The 24,123-nt window shown below is 40.1% G+C and overlaps 1 long non-coding RNA gene across 1 annotated transcript in view; it reads right to left on the minus strand.

Moving 5' to 3' along the window:
- The window catches only part of LOC132522943 (uncharacterized), a 193,548-nt gene extending 178,970 nt beyond the window's left edge, over positions 1 to 14,578 (minus strand). Inside the window, exons 1-2 of the long non-coding RNA XR_009541384.1 lie at positions 14,472 to 14,578; positions 13,308 to 13,506 (exon numbers count right to left, since the gene is read on the minus strand). This is a non-coding gene — a long non-coding RNA (uncharacterized LOC132522943). The remainder of the gene's footprint in view (positions 1 to 13,307; positions 13,507 to 14,471) is intronic.
- Positions 14,579 to 24,123: the final 9,545 nt, after the last annotated feature.

A 24,123-nucleotide genomic window follows, 5' to 3' on the forward strand; every position in this document is an offset into this window, starting at 1 on the left:
CATGGATGGGCAAGTTATGGGAAGAGCTTTTCTGCCCCGTTAAAGATGACCTCAAGAGCAAGAACGAAATGCCAGAGACTGAGAAATTATGTACTTAGGAGGCAATCAGTAGTAAGTTAAGTAGTAAGTTCTTCTAAGAGAAGCAGCCCCTTTGCGATTCAGCAGTCTGAGAATCACTGAGCCTTGTGTGGAAATGTTCTGTAAACAAGACCACTTATCTGAGCAGTAGATGTAAAAACTATAATGCAATTTCCCTAAAATAGTGACCACTTTTGCCAGCTTCCAGTTCTTTCCATGGTTCTACTGAAAGAGCTGGACCTCTTTTTACCAAAAATTGGGAGAGTTTTCATTCTTCTCTTTCACTTTGGAAGAAAACCAATTTTAGAAGTATACTTGCAGAGGAATATTTAAAAATCTACAGAAGAATCACATACTACAGGTTTCCTTAGATACATGGAGGGTGTTTAGGGCTCTAACAATAACAACAGCAACAACAGAAGTTTTCCTGTTTTATAGGTCCTCACGGTCTCAGTGGGAGGGAAAAAGTTTCGTTACTTGATGTAAAGATTTCATACCTGTTGGTATTAATACTTCCCCTAAACAAACCCCTCCATAAATTTCACATGCAGAGATGTTCTCTTAGGGTAAAAATCATATAGCATCAGTTAAAGCAAGCAAAGATTATGTGCCAGACACACAGAAGTGAGCATGACATTGTCAGTCAGCCGTTCCTAAAGCCAAGTATCTTTTCTTCCGTTACAGAAAAAGGTGTAATTCAGTGTGTGTTTGGCGTTGGAGAGGAAGTGAGAGAACTAAATCATGAAATGAAACGGAATCCACTTCTAAGTTCATGGAATACTCACTGCCCCTAAAATCAAAGTCAAGCAGAGATTGTGTTTTGCTGTCTCCGATGGCCATAGTATGGAATGTGATTCGCACACCCAAAAGGCGCTACCATAACATCTACCTTACTAAGCCATGCCAGAATGTCTTCGCATGCCGATTACTAAGATACATTTCATGAAAGTTTATCTGTATCATTGAAAGTATATATTAGGTGAACTGTACTACAAAATTACAGTTTCTCAAGTGGTTATGAAATGCTTCCACACATCATCATCATGGATCTGGTTCACGTATAGCCAAGGATTTCAGAATAGCGCAATTAGGGCAAGACCCACAAAAATCAGTATTCCTAATACACCAGTCACCTTAAGAAAGGACAAGGGCCTCATAAACCTCAGCTTCTATTGTGGGGCTCAGGGAAAAAGCACAAACGGAGACCAATATTAACACATGTCTAAATATTTAAAACGTAAGTTAAAATTAAATATTTATTATAACTATTCATTATTCTAGTAGTCAGTATACAGCACTGATAAAGAATGGAAATATCACATGTTACATCTAGACAAGTGCGGTCCAACAGAACTTACTGCCATGATGGAAACGCTCCCTATCTGTGTCATCCAGTACACTAGCCTCTAGCCAAGTGTGGTGAATGAGCACTCGAATGTGGCTAGTACAACTGAGGAACTAAATTTTAAGGTTATTTAATTTTAATAGCCACCCGTGGCCATTGGCTACCACATCAGACAGCGAGGTCTAGACTTACAAAAATGTTCTTCAGCCACCATATGCAATGGTTGCCAATACTGTGCTAAGTCATGAGAAACATGCACTGGAGTAAGAAACAAGAATATGGACATTTATATGGGAAAGTTACTTCATTATGCAAGATCTTTCATGTTCATGCTAACAGAGGAAAAGCTGACACTTATACTGATTCGTCTTTTATCTATTAAAGTGCTTCCATTGCTTCAATCTTTGCAGCAAGTTCCATCTGCACCATCAGCAGCAGACCAACCCACATTCACTGTATTTACTCAGTTACCTTTTATTTCAAAGACATAGGACAAAAGATGGGGAGAAGATTTACCCTGGCTGGCCAGTGCTAAACATGAGATCAAATGCTTGGCACTGTAGGCTTCTCTATGCCAACTGACCGAGTTACTTGTGTATCCCTCAATAAATGTGTGTGTGTGAGAGAGAGAGAGAGAGAGAGAGAGACAGAGAGAGAGAGAGACAGAGAGAGAGACAGAGAGAGAGACAGACAGAGAGACAGACAGAGAGACAGACAGAGAGACAGACAGAGAGACAGACAGAGAGACAGACAGAGAGACAGACAGACAGACAGACAGACAGACAGACAGAGAGACAGAGACAAACATAAAGGACCCTTCTAAAGTGTGGAGCCTTGGGTGAGAACACTTTTGCCTAAGAAGTACTGCAGTGGCCTCACATAAAAAGCAATTAGTGTAAAGCAATCATACTCCAATAAAGATGTTAAAAAAAAAGCAATTAGAAATTTTAGTTTAACGGTTATATGTTGTATAAAGTTAGCTTAAGATGACATTTTTACTTAGCACCAAATGGAAGAATGTATCTTACAGACAAGTGGCAATATTACCTAAGTAAAAATCAGCAAAAGCAGCAGGAAATTACTTATTTCCACTTCCCTTTACTGCACAAATAATGGCATATCCATTATTATGGCTGGTGTTCTCATTATAAATCATTTCCTGTATGTGTCTGTGTGTGAGCAAAACTTTAAAAGCAAATAGCAAAGTATAAAGAGATGACCAGTAAAAGGAGAAGCATATGGAAAGAAAATGGAATAAACCATCAGTCAAAAAATTTAGGAGGCCAAGAAAACACAGAATCAAAACATCCCCCTAAATCATGGTTATAACCTTTCACTAGACTCCAGTCTAAGGCTGGACTGTGCTGCAGTTAGGTGTGCACTGACGTAAGTATTAGTGTTTAGAGGTGGTTTCCTTTGCTACTTTTGCTAGACGTGACTAAAATCAAATGTCCCCATTCTGTCCTTTTATAATTCTCACGTCCAGAATTCTCATAGGGTAAGGCAGATTAAAACAGATCTGATCTATTGTTGGCAGGCCCTAAAACTGTCTCAACCCAGCCCAGAATGTTCCTGATCTCTATCCAGAGAGGAAGTGCCAAGGGAGAGGAGTCATCACTGTCTTTTGATGAGGGAAGCTGCCAATGCAATCTTCAGTAAGGGAGTCACATATATAGAAGAAATTTCCAGCAAGATCATGCTGACTTGTGTTTCCAAAGGGTGCTGTCCCCAAGTTCAGTCCCCCCCAGGACTCCTCGTTAGTCACAGGCCAAGTAAAAATTCCCTCAAGCAAGTAAAAATTCCCTAATGGGACTTGCAAGGCTCTTCATTATATGGTCCCTGCTTATCTCTACAAGTTCATCTCTCTTCCAGACATACCATTTATTCCTTCATTTATTCAGATACACAATTCTCCCTCTCCTCGTTCCACTCTCATTTCAATGCCTTTTGCCTGTGATGTTCCTTTGGCCTGGTATCATCTCCCTCCACTTCCAACATCTGTCTCCCTTCTCTCAGATCTCCACTTATCTTCCTCCAGACTGTATACAGTTTCTCCCGTGTGCTCTCATAGCATCTAAAATTTTACCCACTGAAGCAGCTATCACTCTGTAAGGTAATTTCATGCTTGTTTGCCTGTATCATCCATGTTCTATTATAGCAGCTACCATGTACCAGACAGCCTATTAACTTATCTTCCCTAATCTTACAAGGCAGGCACCCATTATACAGATAAGAAAACCTGACCACAGAAAAGTTAAGAACCTTGCCTAAGGTCATGTAACTCTTGAATGGCAGAACTAGAATTTAAACCCAGTAATTTGGATTCAGAGCCTATGGCCCTCATCACTATGCTCTGCCATTTCCTAACACAGTTAAGTATTCAGTAAATACTTCAAGAGTAAATACATAAAGGAAGGGAAAAAAATCCCTAAATGAATGCTGTTTTGGCATATTTCTGACATACATCATGTCCCTTTCAGTACTCCAAGGCATAAGCCTTACTCCTTTTCTGATTAAATTTCAAGAATTACAAATGACATAATAGTTTAACTGGGGGTCATTCAATGAGATTATTTGAATCCTGTGTAAATAAGAGTTAACATAGTAACCCTGAGACTGCTGTCCTTAGAATGGCCTGCTTATAAACTTGGCCCTTAACCCGCATTGGGAACTTGATTGGCAAACAGTTCCCTACTCGGATATAAAACTTTCTTTAAACACTAAGAGCAGCTCACTGTGCCTAAGTTGTGCAAACAATGTGGTTTATGCTGAACACTCACTCTCCTGGAATTTTGATACATGTCAGAGCACCTTTGTAACTAGTCCCCAAAAAACACTGGGTGCTGAGTCTTTAATGAGCTTTCCTGGTGGACAACACTTCACACACTGTCACAACTCATTGCTGGAGGAATTGAATGCATCCCAGTGCCTCCACTGGGAGAGGACTCTTGGAAGCTTCTGTCGGGTTTTCTCCAGACTCTGCCCATGCGCCATTATCCTTCAATCCTTCGCTTATCTTGCTTTGTATCCTTGCATCGTGATAAATCTTAGCCATGTGTGCAACTACATGCCGAGTCCTATGTGTCTTTCTAGCAAATCACCCAACATAGAAGTGGTCTTGGGGATCCCCAACACAAATCCCTTTGTGGGGGGGCCATGAAGCAGGAGAAAAAAACAATGACAAAGCAAAGTGTATTTGCTGCAAAAGCATAACAATTTCACTGGGTTTAATCAAAACAACTCTCCCACTGGAATAAACAGAAGTACTGATTTTAGACATAAATATCTCTGTATTTCAATCTCCTCTTTGTCAATATTAGGTATGTGACCTTGCGCAAACAACTAAACATCTCAGAGCTTTGTTTCCTGATCTGTAATATGGGAAGAACAATGCTTATTTCTCAGATTTCTTGGAAGTTTAGTTGGAACAACATAAGTAAATGAGCCTAGGTCTGCACCTAGCATGAATAATCACTCGATAAACACGCAGTGATCGATTCCAGGACCCCGAAATATTTCTTTTCAACAAAGTATACCTGCTAAAGGGCACAATCATTCATTTCATCTGTTAAGGTAAGATATACTCCTAAGCTTAACCAACCACACGAAGCCCCTGACACACACACAATGACTTGCTTTAAAAACAAATATATAAAAAGAATAAATGCAGCATTTTTCCTGCCAGTCCATATAATTATATAAGGCAAATATCAATCAACAAACCTGGCAGCTTTTGTTCAGGTGCCAGCTACTTGGCTCTCACAAAATGAGACTTTAGCGTTTTATTAATCATAAGACAGCACTAAATTTACTTCCCACCTGACAGTTTTAAACATGCAGTCAAATGGTGAGTTAATTAAGTGGCAGTGTCCACGTTACTCAGGAAGATGAAATAATAAATGGCTTCTGTAGCAGATTAAATGCCAGAATAAAACTGAGGTGGTTTGATAAACCACTGGTGAGGTCACTGGCTCCTCTCTGCTGCCCTAGAATCTGGACTGCAGTCCCAGAGATTGCGAACACCTGCAGATCCAGCCATTATTGATGAGGTTTTTCAAGGTGTGGTATGTTCAAGTTGAAAGGTCAAAGTTGACAATTTCCAATCAGGCTGGACGCCCTAAATTTTGAGGACTGGAAATCATCGAAATTGGAAACGAAAAATCTACAATACGTGCCTCATCTGAAAAATCAGAGAGTTTGGATGAGATGGGTCATTTTTCAGATTAATATAAGGTTTGGGGGGTGGGGTTACCTTAGACCCTTCAGCAAATAAAGTGGAAGCTGAGCAGTGAGACTCTACTCTGTCCGCACCCCACACATCCCACCAGTTGCTCCAGTCAGATCTCATTTAAACAACTCACTGCTCAGAAGAGGAAGGAGAAAGAGAGAGAGAGAGAGAGAGTTTGGATGAGATGATCTTCTATTCCCATCTGTCCAATTTTAAATTTCGATGAGTTAAAAGACTAGAGCCTCCCCTTTCCACTTTGCCCTGAGAATTTTTAGTACTTACAGACCCAAAGGCTTTCTCAAGGAGAAAGTGATCCATTCTTAATATAATAGTAATAAGCAGAGGAAAAAAAGGAAACTGATTAAGACAAAAAGGAGATATGGGAACATATGGCTTCTGCCATTATTCTAGTAATGGTATATAATATTTCATTTGATTTATTCTTTTCAACAACCCACAACTCCTCCCTAATTTACTCTTTACAAAAACTTTGCACAGTGTTTTTACTTTGATTCCACAAGTGAGTAAACTGTGAGATGAGAAAACTGAAGAAATATGCCAAAGGTCACATAGCAAGTAAGGTGTAAAACAGAAATTTGAATTTTAGGATGCTCTGACTTGACAACCTGATTCCCTTCAAGCAGAGAGGAGGGAAGAGGAGGAGAATGGGGAGAAACCTTCGAGCAGCCTTCCTTTACCTGGAAGTGCCCATGTCTACAAAGGATATGACGTATGTGTGCACATGAATTCACAGAAAAAAACACCACCATGGGCCTAAAATGGAGTTGCTTATGCTAAGCCCCACATAGCCAAATTGAGATTTAGTTACAGTTTTGGGGCCCCCAGAAATGGAATCTTAAACCAGTCAGTTAGGAATCGCCTGGCCAGCATTAGTTAGGTAATCTGCCAGAGGGACCCCTGCTACCCCCTAAAGCAATCTTGTAATAACCAACCTGACTTTCCTAGTGTAACTCCCTTGTTCTCGCTCCTTTCTGCCTATAAAGGCCTTTCATTTTGTACAGCTCCATGGTACTCCTTTCTATCTGCTAGATTGGATGCTGCCCAATTTGAACCAATGTTTGCTCAAATTAACTCTTAAATTTACTTTTACATACTTTCTGAATTAAAAAATACGAGTCGTCAGGACTTCCCTGGTGGTGCAGTGGTTAAGAATCTGCCTGCCAATGCAGGAAAGGGGGTTCAAGCCCTGGTCCAGGAAGATCCCACATGCCGCGGAGCAACTAAGCCCGTGCACCTCAGCTAGTGAGCCGGTGCTCTAGAGCCCACGAGCCACAGCTACTGAGCCCACGTGCCACAACTACTGAAGCCCACGCACCTAGAACCTGTGCTCCGCAACAAAAGAAGCCACTGCAATAAGAAGCCCGAGCACCGCAACGAAGAGTAGCCCCCGCTCGCCACAACTAGAGAAAGCCCGCATAAATCAAAGACCCAACGCAGCCAAAAATAAATCAATAAATAAATTTATAAAAAAACTGAGTTGTCAAGTGTCATATATTGATGATTTATAAACTTCCATCCTTGTCCTCTCACCCACTTCTTTTCTAGGATGTGCACACTTCCTGTACTACCAGGTGTTAAAAGATAAACTGAAGCATATTAAAAATTTTAAGTGGATATTCCTGACTTTAAAAAAATCTCAACATTTCTCCATTAAAATGCAAAGCAAGGGCTAAATGTCTGCCTGAAAATTAAATGATAATCAAACTAAAAATCACCTTAAGTTTAAGCTCCAACTTAATTTAGATCAACATTCAGCAGAGCAAATATGGAGCTGATAAACAACTACATGTCAAGCTAAAAAAAAAAATGTCATCACACAAAACTCAATTGAATTCAACATAAAAGGGCAAACGAATATAATCAGATATCCACAGCCCTCAGAGGTCCTTTTTATCCTTAATAACTAAACAAAATGAATTGGTCTCCCCATTCCAGGTACTATGGTATGGTCTATACTCTCTTGGAGTATCTGTGGATTTGGGGTGAGAGTGGGGTTCTTTGTTCTCATCACTTCTCTTTATGAATTTCTGCACTCAATGATTTCTCAGCACTTTCCCATTGTCCCTGCTCCTGTGCCTGTTTTCCTCTTTCTGACCCATGGTAACTTACACTTGTCTATTGTCCCTCTTTGCATCCATCAAAGCATCACCCCTCTAAGGCAGATGTACACAGTGAACTTGTATTGAAGGTTTCAAAGACATCATAGGGTGACTGGTCCAGAGCACAGAATAGTAACCAACTTGAAAGTCAACATCAGATAACACTCTCCGAATATTCCTTGGCCGGAGTCAACACAGGATTATGGCTTAAGAGACATACTTTTTACTAAGTCCCAGTCTCTTACCATATTGTAGACCCCATCTTTAAAGACACAGCTCCTTCTCCTTTACATTTCTGTTTGTTTGTTTGTATTTATTCTTTGGCTACATTGGGTCTTTGTTGCTGCGCACAGGCTTTCTCTAGTTGCGGCAAGCAGGGTCTACTCTGTTGCGGTGCGCAGGCTTCTCATTGCGGTGGCTTCTCTTATTGTGGAGCACAGGCTCTAGTGTGTGTGCTTCAGTAGTTGTGGCACGCAGGCTCAGTAGCTGTGGCTCGCAGGCTCTAGAGTGCAGGCTCAGTAGTTGTGGCACATGAGCTTAGTTGCTCCGTGGCATGTGGGATCTTCCCGGACCAGGATTCGAATCCATGTCCCCTGAATTGGCAGGCCGATTCTTAACCACTGCGCCACCAGGGAAGTCCCTCCTCTACATTTCAAGGCCTCACAAGCCTCTGTCTCCTCTTCGCAGGAATGGATTCAAAATGATGCTACCTTACTACACATGACAATCTAGCTTTCAAACTTTTTCCTACATCAGCTCCCAGATGTACCTTTACGTACACCTCACACACACACCCAGAAAATAAACTTTATGGTGTTTTAATAAAATGCTTGCCTAGGACACACGTCTACTCTTACTACAACTAAGATCAAAAAAGAGCCTTGAAATTCATCGTTCTTTACCTTGGGCCAAACAACATTCTCATTCAGAGTTCCCTCTATTACCAACCAGGACTCCCATTTTAAAAAATGGTCAATTTCTATTTTCTGGGAAGAGCTGCTCACAGGGTTAGTCTAGAAAGCCTTCCAGAGCCTGAGAAATTTTTTTCTGACAGCAGACTACATAAGAGTGAGGACAAGGGTCGTTAAGTCCTTCTTACTTATCATATTGTGAGGGAGTAAAAGGGGTGAAGAGATGGAAATACAGAAAATCGGGTAAGGGAAAAACCATAAAAAAAAAAACAAAAAAACCATAAGTAAAAGCCCAACATTTGGAGAAGTTTAGTGATATGAGATCCAATTATTGCAAGATTCCAAATAACTACGCAGAATCATGATGGAAGAGACTGCATTCAGATGCTGCACCAGTAAAAGGCCATTTGGGTGGTTGATTTCTGGAGAGGTAAAGGGGAGCAAGCAGGGGTCATTTGCAAGGACTTTTGCCTCATTGACTTTTGCTTCCTCCAGGGTCCTTTTTGGCTAATCTGTCATCTGTGGTTCAGTAGAAGAGGAGTTATTTTCACTTTCTCCCTTTTGCCTCGTGGCTCTTGGCTCTTGGCTCTGTAGGATGGTGTTTAGCTCAGACAACAGCTGGCTACTGTCAGTTTTGCGTAGGGTTATGAAATACAGCACTTCAGTGTTTATTCCAGAGGCTTTCTGAAAACACTTGTGTTTGGCTTCCACCTCTGACTGCCTGGACCTCTGTGTTTACTCATTATGAAAGGAAAATGGAAAGGAAAAGGCAAGAGGCTCTCTATGCCAATAGGAATACCCTTCAAGAGGCAGACTGCTGTGCTTAGGGGAAAGAAATTCAAATCATGGAGAGGCTAATGCAATCTGCACCCACTCTGTCTGATGGGCTGGCGTCTGATGAGGATGTCTGAGGTCCTACTGATTTCTTTCTGAAGCTTGAGTCCTCCTGGTCTGTGCTCACTTGCTCACCAGCTTCCTGCTCAAGAATTTTCAGTGGTTCTGCCACTGGCCTCCTCTTTCGCTGCTTCTTTCTTCCAAGTGGTCGAGATACTATTCCTTTAGAAGCAGTCCTTCAGGACATATCTTCCCTTCCCTCTAGTATACCATTGCTTCTCTAACCACACAGGAACCATAAAGGATAGAAAAAGCTTAAGATTTTTCCCAGGCTAGGGACTATGCCGTGGTCCTCTCTCGTGATGCTTGTCAGTGGCAGTCGCAGCTCCCAGCCAGCCACACGATCATGAGGGTAACGACTGATACCTTTACAAACATTCTGTACCCAGATGACCATTCTGTTTTTCATTTTCAATACAGTACTCAGTCAACTACATGAGATATTCAACACTTCATTACAAAATAGGCTTTGTGTGAGACGATTTTGCCCAACTGTAGGCTAACGTAAGTGCTCTGATGAGCACATTTAAGGTGGGCTAGGCTAAGCTCTGATATTCAACAGGTTAGGTGTTTTAAATGTATTTTCCATTTTGGATATTGTCAGCTTACAAAACTCGAGGAAGACCTGTATATGAACAGAGCACCTCTCGGTCCATGTGCTGAACATCAATTTCCTCATATTAACTTTTTCTTTTGCCTATATGGCCTTTTCATCCAGGCATACCAGAAAAGAGGCCATGAAAAGAACATATTTCTTAAGGGCAAACTAAAAAAATACACTGAGAAGAGAATGATTGACTACCCTACATGTGTATGGTAGGTTTAACATGTTGAGTCAAGGTTTTCTATGATTCCAAATTGCGATAGCACAAGTACTCAAGAATTCCCAGAACCAGCCCTTTAGCAGAGGGTTAATAAAGACGAGAAAGTGGGGAATTCAGAATGAACCCCGCCTTTGACATCAAAGAGCCCCAAGTTAAATTCCTAGCTCTGCCATTTGCTGGCCAAGTGGTTTAAGGAGGTCACCTGACCTCTCTCTCTCTCTCTTTCCCAATAAAACAATATTCATAATGTCCACCTCTTAAAGATGTCATGAAAATCAAATACCGTATGCTAACACATATATATGGAATTTAAGAGAAAAAAATGTCATGAAGAACCTAGGGGTAAGACAGGAATAGACACAGACCTACTAGAGAATGGACTTGAGGATATGGGGAGGGGGAAGGGTAAGCTGTAACAAAGCGAGAGAGAGGCATGGACATATATACACTACCAAACGTAAGGTAGATAGCTAGTGGGAAGCAGCCGCATAGCACAGGGAGATCAGCTTGGTGCTTTGTGATCGCCTGGAGGGGTGGGATAGGGAGGGTGGGAGGGAGGGAGACGCAAGAGGGAAGAGATGTGGGGATATATGTATATATATAACTGATTCATTTTGTTATAAAGCAGAAACTAACACACCACTGTAAAGCAATTATACTCCAATAAAGATGTTAAAAAAATAAAATAAAATAAAAAATAAATGGGATAAACTGTACAAGGTTTGTAATTCCGGCCACAAAACAAACATTCAATAAATATCCATTTCCTTACATTCATCAACTGCAATTTCATGAGAATTCCCGGCCAAGAAGGTAGTTTCACAACTCATCTTATGTGGACAAACTGAGCATCTTTTAAGTGACTAACACTTAAGCTTACATACAAATTTTATTTCACAAGTTATTCCAAAGCTGCTTTTCTGTCAAGGAAATATTCAAAATGCACAGAAATGTACAAAAGGAATCCCAGCATTGATAGAGCCTGTCATGGACTCTTTTCTTATCTCAAGGCTGGAAGTTCAGGTAAAGGAATCAAGAGGGGCTGGTACAGCAATGGGCAAATATGTGTAATATGTTGGGCATGGTACCGAGGACTCTATGCATTTTGCCTTTCTTTTCTCCGTTTCCTCCTTGGGTGTCAGGGACACGTGAGAGGAAAAAGGTTTGTTTTTTTTTGTTTTTTGTTTTTTTTTTTTAACAATTTTCACCAAAAAAAAAAAAAAAAATGGCATCTGCAGTCAAAACTACAGAAGAAGCAGAATTGAAAGAAAGAAATTGTTTCCTGGTGTCCTTTCTGTTCTTTGCAGAGGACAGTTTTCCACACCTTGAAAGCTCTGTTGTTTAGCAAATACACACTGCCCTCTGTTGGAAAAGTGGTGCACTTCTGCTCTGCTAACAAGAACGACCTAAGGATTAACTGAGGTGCAAATGTAGGTTTCCTGTCTAAAATTTACAGGGACCCATCCCTCCTCATCAGAACAAAAGAAAAGAAATAAGTAACAAGAGTCTTACACAAAGTCTATCCCACATGCAATCCTTTGGAGAGAACTTTTTTTTTTAAGGGAACAAAAACAAGTAGCACGTTTTGTTAAAACCAAAAAAGCTTTCGTTTAAAACGTTTTCGTTTGTAGTTTTAACGCTTACTGTCATTGCCAAAAGCAGCTGAAGCAGCTCACGGACTTCACTGCCTGTAAGACTGAAAAGCGTCACTTCCTTCTTGCAAAGGCGCTGAAAATATCCTGCTCAGCTGTTGGCTTTTAAAGACTAAAATACCTCTGATTAAAGAGAAGAAGCAAAGAACAGTATATTTGCCACAATGTTGTCTAGTTCTGCCACTCTAGTGCCTTAAATATTACAATTTTAAAATCACAGTAAGCACTTAATTCCTATTACTACTTTCAAGCAAGACTACATAGACCCAGAAAGTTTTAGTCTCAGCCCCAGCCTGTTATCGACGCCAGGGGCAAGTGGAAACACATGTTTTCAAATACACAGAAACAAATGGAAAAACATTTAACCAACTAGTAAAGAGACAATATTAATGCATAGGTTAATGAGTGAAGGCATTTGGTACACAACGCAAGACATAAACAAAATAGAATACACACAGATATTATTCCAATACTCAAAGAAGCGGTTGTAGAATCTTCAAGGGAAACACAAAGGAATATCCCTAGAGAATGGATTTCAGCTGTGTTAAAATCCTCAGCGAGCAATCTGACTGCAGTCATAGACTCAATTTTAAAATAAACTCACAGCATGCTTTTTATTATATCGTATCTGTAATGGTAATGTGGATGTCTTCTCAGTTTGTTCAACTGCTTTGACTTCAAGAAGAGCAAGCCAGACTTCCAAATAAGAGAAGAGCCTTTGACGACGTGATGCATTCCTAGCCACTGACTTATAGTACCTTTCAGTCATTCCAAACGAAATAAGGCCACACACAAGTCTTAGTTAACAACCAGAATTTAGAATTTACATTAAACATTATATATATAATCTGATAATTCATCTTATGACCGAATCCAAACAACTTCAAAATTTTTCAGTACTATTTTCAAAGACCACAGTAGAAACTCAATGAATCATTTCAAAATTATGTTCCCAGAATTCAGTACTATTTGCAAAGACCACAGCGGAGACTCAATGATATCTAGAGGGAAGAGGAGAAATGGAGAACGTTCTGGCTTCAGCCTCATCTGGTTGTCAGTCAGCCAACGTCAATTTTTTCAGAATTCTTAGCCTGTGAACTTAACTCCAGAAATCTCTTTTAGAGATTCATTTTGGCACTATTCCCCTTATAATATTGAGGAAGGGGGTCTATATGTATGCATCCTATCACTTCTCAAAGAGAGACGCGTTAGCTAGAAAAATGGAGAAACCTACAATTGTAGCAGTCTTACTCACCAGGTCTCGTCTTGTTTTCCTCTCCCATGGAGTTTAGTAAAACCTCTCAGTTTCCGTCCTCCACAGTTTCAAGTTGAACGTAGGTTCTTCCTCATGATACAGCACCCTCGCTCCCGTGTGAGGGGGCATTTGCAGCACCTCTTCCGCAGTGGCTCTCTCTGCCTCAGAAACAGGCCATGTGAGGAAGAGTCCTCGCGTTCTAAATAAGAGCCAACCCAGAGCGAACTTGATACCACGTAGGGGCGGGGCCTCTTGCCAGGTGAAACCACTTCAATCTAACTGCAGTCCCTCCGTTTTTACCTTTGGCCCCAAATACAGAATGGAATTTGGGGCAGCCCATCAAGGCCCTGCCTCCCTAGGCCCTTCCACTGACTACTGAAATCCACAAACACCTTAGTGTTCAGAGGTCCCTCCAGAAGCCAGGTGCCTTATGGTCTCAAAGCAGCAAATATTGTTCTGTTCACTCATGGCTAGAAGGCTGGGAGGCTCTCTTCTCCTCTAATAACATTTTGCCTCAGCCCCAGCTGTAGCTCCAGCCTGAAATCCTTTCTTACTGAGGCTCAGAGGCCCATGCCTCTGCTTGTTTGCCTGCACGTGGTGATCAGAAATGCAAATTAAAAAAAAAAAGAAAAAGACATGCATACTTTGACTGGATCCTTGCCTTCACTGTGTGTATTCACTAAGACCTCCATGGCCCACCATCCCCCAATGAGGCTGTCTGGCTCGGCCCAGTCTGTTCTCACAGCACTCATGTGGGCCCCTATACACTTTTACCACCGCCAAATACTTGACTGGTTTAAAGCCTCTTGCCCAGGCCACAGCAGTTAAAAGCAAACAGCACAACTATAAAACTCCCCCTAGCCAAATATAAGCCTCCGCAAACTGCCAAGGTCACAACAGCCTGCCTCACCAAAAGCCTTTCCAGAGTGTGTTTTGCTTCCCCTAATTTCAAGTCTTTTATTTTTAGTTTTTACTATTCTAGTCCATGCACCAAATGCTGGTGTCTCCAAGGGGTCTCCGATAAATAGCACACGTCCTCCTTGCTCAGATTCTGAACAAATTGGGAAATAAAACCGAGGAATGATGAAAGGGGGGGGAGCAAAATAGCTATGACCTTTATTATTGATAAAGGCCAAGATGGAAAATATAGCTTAGCATGAGTACCTGATGGTTTTCCTACTGTTGAATCCCAGTTTAGAGAGGTTTATCCATCTGGGTACAGAAGTGCTGGTTTCCCCTGCCTCCAAGCATAATCAATGTTTTCTTCCCACATTTATGAATCATATAAGTTGAATCATCTCTCCAGAGGCAAAGTGAGTAAAGGGGAAGAGAAAGGTTAGAACCTGTTTAGAGAAAATCCATTCTCATGAAAATTACAGAAGTGGGAGAAGGAAGTACCTTATAATGCCTACGACAATGTGGTAAAACTGTCGGGACTGGTATGCGGGACTGGTATGACTCTCCCTCCTGATGATGAAGTGTCTCAGGGCAGGGTCCCTGTCTTATTGATTCTTGGATCTTCAGTGTTCAGCACCATGTCTGGCATTCAAATGTTTATTTATGCCTCATCTTTAAAAAGATTTAAGGAAAATTTAAGTTTTGAAAAGCAAGTCATAAAGACAGTTGAAATTAAAGGAAAATGGGAATAAGAAAATTAGACCTACAGCAAATACAGTGTATAAAAAAATGGATGACCTCCAAAATGTAATTATTCTGAGCTTCTGACACCTGACTCAAAAAGAAAACACCTGCCCTCTTGCTACTCTGTGTGATCAACTGGTATCACCTGGAAGCCTGCCGGTCCAACTTTATCAGATATCTATAAAAAGAGCATAGCTGAAAATATAGAGAAAACAGCACTACCTCGGTGTGTATGCACAAATATATGACATAAAATAAGAATGACAGGTGGACAAGAGCAAAAGTGAGAGAGGAATACGGGGAAGACGGAGAGAGATGGAAAGAGAGGAAGAGAGGTAAACAGGGCTCAAATCATGCAGGCTTCTGTATCATGCTAAGGAGTTTGGGCTCCATCCAGAGGACAATAGAGAGCCATTAAAAGTTTTTTTTTTTTTTTTTTTATTTTCCTTTTTTCATTAAAAGTTTTGTTTGTGGTTGCTGCAGCTGATTTTAAGCAAGAAATAGTACAGTCAAGCACTTCAGAAATTCCTCTCCTATAAATTAATGGAATTGGATTTGGTGTTCTCTGTGTATTTTATTTCTAAATCAGGACGCTTTTTTTTTTTAATTGGAGTATAATTGCTTTACAATGTTGTATTCGTTTCTGCTGTACAACAAAGTGAATCAGCTATATGGATACATATATCTCCATATCCCCCACTCTTGGACCTCCCTCCCACCCATGCCCCCCACCACACCCATCTAGGTCATCACAGAGCACTGGGCCGAGCTCCCTGTGCTATACAGCAGCTTCCCACTAGCTATCTATTTTACACGTGGTAGTGTATGTATGTCAATGTTACTCTCTCAGTTCATCCTACCCTCCCCTTCCCCTGCTGTGTCTACATGTCCATTCTTTACATCTACATCTCTTTTCCTGCCCTGCAGATAGGTTCATCAGTACCATTTTTCTAGATTCCATATATATGTGTTAATATATGTAAATCAGGACATTTTTAAAGGTGAAAGAGAGCACTGTTAAGATTATTCCATGACAACAAGCAACAGCCTGGACTGTCCTTAGGAAACCAGGATTTAGCGGTCCTTACAAATCCCCCAGTCCTACCATGGTCTGACCCCTATTCTGTTAATCAGCACTAACACTATATCACACTGCCCAGGGGTCCACATTCTACTTAGCACAGCAAAGCAGTGAGAGTTAGTCTAAAGTGTTATTCAAACAATTTTCTTTCATTTCATAATTCGCTGGATGCATATTATAAGCCCATAAAATTCAACAGCCCATAAAAATAGCTTCGTTTTATAAAACTCTCTTTTTACCACAACCGTTCAATATTAACCCCCCTTCACTTTCATTCCATACAAGTGTAAGAGTGATTTTTAAAGCAAATTTAATGCATGGATTTGTTTTAAGAATTTTTGGAAACATGAAGATACCTGGGAATAACAAAATATAAGAAAGGGAAATTATTTCTCCATGACTGTTACTTGTAGGTTGAGGTTACTTTGTCGTGATTCATCATAAAAGACTTTTCCTCACTTTTTGTCCACTTAGGCAAGAGGTTTAGACCAGTAGTATGAACCCCTACGATCAGACATGAGGGGGACTTTTTTAAATTAATATTGGTGATTTCAAAAGTGAATTTCAAGTCCTGATTGAATTTTATTACGTGTAAATAATAAACACATTATAGGACTTTCTATAAATAGTTTTTCAATTTGTTGTGGAAAAATTCTCCCAAAGTAATGTTCCATATGCAGCAACAGCTAAAATGTAAGATATGAACTGTATAAAGTGTATGAATAATGCATATAAAATACAAAGTATGAAAGTATAATATAAATGGTATATTTATAGAGAGATGTAAAAAATAACAATGGTGAGATTCCAGATAATTTTGATTCTCCACTCTTAATTTCAGTTTATTAAACAATTATCTGTATCAGTAGAGAGTCCATTTTCTTTGGAGAAGATGGTACTTCTCAAAGTTTAATGTGCTTATAAATCAACTTGTGATCCTGTTAAAATGCAGAATCTGATTTACTAGTCTGGAGTGGGACCTGAGACTCTGAATTTCTAAAAAAAAAACCCAGGTTTTTGGCGATGTTGCCAAACTGGCAATGTTACCAGTGTTGCCAATTCAAGGACCCCACTTTAGGGTCTCAAGGGCATAGGACGCTTGCTCTCCAACGTGGCTGCACCTTAAAATCATTTGGAGAGTTTTTAAAAACACACATGCATGAGTCCCACTGCCAGAGGTTCCACTTTAATTAGCCTGGGCTGGGTCTCAGGATTTTTAAAACTCCTCCGGTGATACTAATGTGCCTCCAATGTTGAGAAGCACTGCTGCAGGTCTGCGTTCCAAAAGGTCTAATCCTATTTTTATATATGTAGCATCCGTTTTGTAGGCGGTACTCACATAATTTTGATGTTCTTTGTGATGGTGAGACATCAGCCTTTGTAGTACGGACCTAAAGATGTGTATGTTTCTCCCATAGTGATCGCTTTTGAGTTCTCCAGAAATAGGAAAGCATCATCATCACTCACAGCTGCAGGTTGAAAATGGCTCCTTTGGAGTAAAATCTCAGTGAGTCACTGGATGTTGATTGGAAGCTGAACCCACACTACGTGAAAGGACCGAGTTGTCAAAGAAGACATGTGCATCACAGATAGGAAAAGTCCTTTCTGTATTTCTTATTTAATATTCAACTTTTACTCATCTTGGAGTCAGGAGTCAGCAAATGTTATTTCTTTTTCTTGCTGTGCTTCTGACCTTGGGCAAGCCACTTAATCTCTTCATGGATCACAAAGGAAATAAAAGGTTGCCGTCAGATGCTCCCCACATCTCTTTTAATTTTCAAGATTTAAATTTCTCTCCTTCTTTTCTTCCTCCCCTTCTCCTAATTCTCATTATCCTTATCCATTTCCTCAACATTGTCATCCTCTCAAAATCCCTCCTGTAGAACAATGGTTCTCGAACTTCAGTATGTATCAAAACAATCAGCAGGGCTTACTGAATCCCAGATTCTGAGCCCCATCCCCTGCGTGTCTGGTACAGTAGGTCTGGTGTCAGGCCTGAGAATTTACATTTCTAACAAATTCCCAGGTGGTGATGATGATGATGGTGATCTAGCCCACACCTGGCAAACTACTGCTCAGAGGATTCACATAAGCAAAATCAGAATACTATACTAGCATGGCGTGCAAAAAAAAATGGGCACTTAACTCCAAAAGTACATTGCCTAAGGGATATTAAGGAGTTTTTACATGTGCCTTTTTAGAAAACTCTGCCTGACCTACCTTGTAGATCAAGGCACCTGGAGGAAAGGATCGTTGCTTGCCATTCCTGGCATGCAATTTGGTACCAACTCTAAGAAGAGATTATAGGATTGCTCCCTTACTCCAAATAAAAGCAGGCTGAAAAGAAGCACCATTTCCCTCAATTTGATGAACTCACTGCAAAACAGGCTTGAGCTGAGGAAACCATAAGCAATCAGACTAACATATAAACAAAATCAATCCAACAGCACTACAGATTAACTTTAAAAACACTTCTCACACTATTTAGTCATAAATACTTCCAGGAAATGAGAAATGATATCTAAGTTCTGACACATTTCTCCTTGATGTGTATCATTCAGACCATCTAGACACCAGTTACCTGACTCTAAAGCTTTCCTGGTGAGAACATTAAGATGAAATTTTTTCTCTCTACATTTTACCTTTTCTCATGTAGAGGAAAAAATGGGGGAAACTATATATTATTAGATATTGGCAAATGCATTACCTTAATTTCCTTCACAGCACCTGTCATTGAGAGGAAATTTGAAGTACCAATAAGTCCACCATTCCTGTGTACAACCATTCCTTTGTGTTGACCTGCGGAATAGAATATAGTCACAAAGAATGCACACAGATGCATACATAAAATTTATACAAACAAGTAGGTTAAGTACATGAGATGAAAATGCACACATACATGCCTACATATTGTCCTTGTAAGAAACTCTTTGAGGGTTGAAAATAAGATAACCAAGTGTCTTGCTTCTATTGCCTCTAGCAGAGTGTGTCTTTTGCATATCTGAAGGCTTCCCCGGGAACATGCAGGACATAGAAGGTTACGTTGACTGTGCTGAGTCAGCATCAATCTGCCAATTGCTGCTTGGTTTGTGCAGAAACTCCTTCTATGCCATGCTTGGTATTCTCCAAACCTACTTAAGATCAATGCTATTAATATTCCTCATTAGCCCACTGTAATCGACACTGTTTTCTTTCACAGAAAATGATTTTAAAAGAGCATGAAATCCTCAAAATGGTTCAGATGAAAGAAAAATGAGGTAGTGTGGAAATGGCTTGGGTCTTTTGAATTTTTTTTTTTTAAGGAGGATATTAAAATGTTCACCCTGAAGCTTTATCAAATGTTTTGGAGATCCTTCGTACCTCCGTTCAGTAGTTATAAATTCGAGGACTCCATGCTGCTTCCATCATGGGCATTTTGTCAGCAACTTTATATGAAGAAGAGGGATTTTTGAGTTTCGTTGTCATGGTAACCCTATATTCAGGTTGAAAAGCTTTATTGAATGTTTTGGGTATGTCTCCATTGCAGCCTTCATTTAATAGATTTTGATGTTCAAATGTTTAAATATACTACTTCATCTCTGCTAGCGTTGTTTGGCTTCATATATATATATATATATATATATATGCATGTATATTGTTTAAATGCTTAGGTACCATAGGAAAGAAAATATGCTAAATCTGATTTTTCTTTCTTTTCCTCTATCCTTGTTGGTACCTAAGATTTTTCACTTGTGAAAAGCAAAGGAAGATGTACAAATAGGGTCTCAGATATAGGAAACATAGACGTCCTCTTTATTTGGATCTCAAAACAGGATCCCAGTGTATTTCTGAAAAGGCCGTAATTTTTCCTACATTATTTCTTTATTCAAAAGGATGGAGTTGCTACAAGGGCAAGGGGCAATAGGGATCAGAGGGGATAGACAAGTGATTTGGGAAGAATCACAGGGTATCCAAAAGGTGATCCTACCTGTTTGTCCTTTTGACAAAGACTCTTTGCTGTTGCTCCCCATTTCCCCATTTCTGAAAACATTTTTCTAGGAAATTCATGTGTCCTATCAAGGGTGAATGAGAGTCTCAAGGTAAAAAGGACTTTGTTGTTAAATATATTAGGATGACACTAGATTAGATAAAGGATTCAACATGCTTCTGTGCATTGTGATGTCTTTAAAAGATCAAATAGTGCTACTCAAATATTTTGACCAGGGAACTTGGGGGGTGGGTCACCTACAGAACACACTCTAGGGAATGCTGCTTTCTAACATATTTCTAACCGGTTTCTTCTATTCCATATGTGAACAGAATAGAAAGGATTCCTGAGACAGTCAGCAAAGTGATACTTAACTCACATTTTGCTCTGCTGCATGACTGCAGAACACACTTGAAGAGATAGGTCTCTCAAAACAAGCTCAGAGCTCATGTGAGGAAAAGTACAGACCCCTTGACAACAGGCTCTCCATCTACTAGCTAATCACCTCTACACAGGTACCTTCAAGAAACTGAGAGCAGCAAGTCCACAAGGGGAACTCTGGGAAGGACAGGAGATTTGGGGAGGATCGTACCCTGAAATTCTTTCCTGAGGATTATTCTTTGGAAACAAACTCATTAACTAGAGGGCAGGACATCCCTGTGACTGAACTTTGAAGGCATCCCTCCTATGAATGATGCTGTTTTCTCCACTCATGTATTTTAATCTGTGATTTAAACCTTTTATTATTCAGTACAGTAACTATAGTAGCCTAGAGAATAATTTTCAATCAAATATCATTTTCTTTGAGATTTTTGGAGGAAAAAAATCACTTAGTTGCTCAGGCAGATGCTTACACATTTTGGATTATGATTCATGGAGACAATAGTTTTGTTCCAGTGCAAAACAATTAGAAATTATTGCCTGCATCATTTCAACATACAGTGTTTTGGCCTTCTCATCTTGTATTAAAAGACCCTAATAACAAGTTTATTATGATGATAATGAGTATTATTTAATATGTATCACATCCAACCCTACATTAGATTCTCTCTGCCCAGCAAGGTTATTTTGTAAATCCAATCCCAAATAAAAACCGTAAACAGGGATGTTGATGATTCATATCAGAGAAAACAACTGATTTCATTTACATCATCATCTGTTGGCCATCGGGACTTATTATTCCTGATTTCACCTTCCAGCTCCCAACTACCTTCCTCACTGTTGCGTGACATACCTCAAGGAATGAGTGGGAGAGTTGCTGAAGGAAGCAGCAGAAAGGATGCTGTCAGTCTGACCGGGTCTATTTCATCCTACAACACCATGGTTTTGTTGAGGGAAAAGGGTTCTTTTCATTACAGAACCCATTCCATAGCTGAATGGTTCGTTGCTGGGTGCTACAGTGTCTGAAATCTGTCTGAATAAATTCTTAGACTCTTAAAGGGCAGTTATTCCAAAGCTCATTAGTCCACTCTGAAGAGTACATGCACTCATGCCATACCGCTTTCTTCAGTCTCTTTGCTCCACTGACTTATCACAGCGAGTTAAGCAAGGCAACTGTAGGGGTTGTTGATCCTGCCCAAGCCAGATCCCTTTTCTCAGGCTGCAAACTCATCCCCCAACTGCTGTGAGTGTTGGCTGCTAACGGCTCACAGCTTGCCCTTTCTCTGGAGAATTTCTCTTAGCCTTAATTGGGCCACCACATGCAAGGGATAACCATCCTGGTTTTCTGGGACTGTCCCAGTTGTACCACTGAAAGCTCTGCCTCCCAGAAAATCTCTCAGCCCCCAGCATACTGGAATCGTTGGTCTTTCCCAGTTCCACATCCCCTTGTGACTAACTCATACAGGGAGTCCCCGTAAGGGTGACTTTGAGGCACAGTCAACACTGTGGTGCAATTCCTGCTACTGAGCTCCAGGTGGAAGCAAGCTGAAGCTAGACTCCAGCTCAGATGGCCTCATTCCTTAGCTCCCTCCCCTTTCCTCCCCTGCATCCCTCATTCTCTTTTTCCTTAGAGCACGCCTTCCATAAATCATGGGCACCCAAACCCTTGTCTCAGGCTCACGAATCCTACCCGCCAAAGACAGAAAGTCTTTCAGTACTAGGAAATGAGCTCTAGGAGGTCAGCAAAATATAGTGGGAAGTGTGTGGGTTTTGTGGTAAAACCTTTTTTGTTCACAAGATATGTGACCTTAGGCAAGTTACTAAAACTCTTCTTCGGTTCCTCAACTGTTAAATGGTGATAATTAAATCCTTCTTGCAAGATTTTGTGATTATTTAAAAATGGGTAAATTTTGGGCATAGAGTGAGTACAAAGTAAATAGTACCTTTTGTGAAAATCTTCAGCAGTTATCTAAAGTGAGTGCTTAGTTGAGTGAGCACTTCATAAATATTACTTGCATTAACTTACCCATCCTCGATAGACATTCTATTGTGATGATCAATCTGAAAAGCACTTCCTGAAAAAAATCCAAGTCTTAATTTCAGATACGGATGTGAATAAAAAATTTCACCAAACTACAGAACAATTCTGATCTAATCAAGATTCTCTTAACTCTGAAATTTGCTTTTAGGAGTTACTCTTAGATTTTTAATATACATGATGTATCTATCTTGAATATAATCATTATTTTTATTTTAGAGTTATCATATACTTGGGGGCTACTGGGAAGGTCAATTTTGAAGATATATATTAAAATAATTATTACTATGTTACTATAATAGTTTTTGTGTGTGTGTGTGGTAAGAATACAACATGAGATCTACCCTCAACAAATTGCTAAATGCTCAATACAATATTGTTAACTATGACACCACAAAGTTGTCCAGCAGATCTCTAGAACTTATTCATCGATATAACCAGAAATTTACACGAGTTGAACAACAATCACCCATTTCCCACTCCCCCTGGCAACTGCCATTCTACTCTCTGTTTCTATGAGTTTAACTATTTTAGATCCTTCATATAAATGGAATCATGCTGTATTTGTCCTTCTGTGACTGACTTATTTCACTTAGCATAAGGTCCCCCAGGTTCATCCAGGTTGTCACATATGGTAAGATCTCCTTTTCTTTTTTTAAGACTAAATAATATTCCATTGTGTGTATATACCACATTTTCTTTATCCATTAATCTGTGGATGGACATTTAGGTTGCTTTCACATCTTGGCTCTTATGAATAATGTTGCAACAAACATGGTAGTCTTAATATCTCTTCAAAATCCTGATTTCAGTTCTTTTGGATAAATACCCAGACATGAGATTGTTGGATCGTACGGTAGTTACATTTTTAATTTTTTTGTTTAAAACCGCATTTTTTGTACTTTAATTTCAGAACAAAATAAACAAAAATACACCACAGTACTACCTAAACCCTATATCAAATGTGGGAAGGAATAGGACTTGAGGCCCTTGTATCCTGCCTTAGACAGAAAGATGGAGAAATAAAGCCACTAGACATCAGCAGAGGGAACCAGGTGGGCCAGGACCACACAGGTGTGCTGCTGGGGGAGACATGAGGACACTATATAGAGGAAACAAAGTGTGCAAGTAGAAACTCCTAATCTACTTCTTCCACGTGAGAGGCACCCTCATCATCCTCAAGGGAGGGGCAGGCAGGGATCTCATGTGAACAGCTGCACATGAATTCTACCACAGTTTTTTACAGACGTATGTCAAGAACCATAGCTAGAATAGAGGTTCTGAAAAAGGACTGGTGTTTGTAACTCTCACTTATTAAGCTCTTTCTGTGGTTCTGTGGCAGGTGTATTACTCATGTAACTCTTTTAATTATCATAACCTTAAAGTAGTGAGACTACCAATGTCACAAAAAAAGGAAATTGAGACTCGTTAGTTAATGCTAGACCATAAAGCAAAGGGAGAAAGACTGTAAGAAGTAATAGGGAGGAGGAAAATAAAATTGTAACGAGACTTTCTAGAAATTTCTCTTTGAGTAAGGATCCTGAAAATTAAGTCATCTAAAAATTAATTTAACTTGTGTATGACTGCTTTGCATTTAGAAATATGCTCTTTCGGGGCTTCCCTGGTGGCGCAGTGGTTGAGAGTCCGCCTGCCGATGCAGGGGATGCGGGTTCGTGCCCCGGTCCGGGAGGATCCCACATGCCGCGGA

The sequence above is a fragment of the Lagenorhynchus albirostris genome, chromosome 7 (assembly GCF_949774975.1).
Source record: "Lagenorhynchus albirostris chromosome 7, mLagAlb1.1, whole genome shotgun sequence".
Taxonomy (NCBI): domain Eukaryota; kingdom Metazoa; phylum Chordata; class Mammalia; order Artiodactyla; family Delphinidae; genus Lagenorhynchus; species Lagenorhynchus albirostris.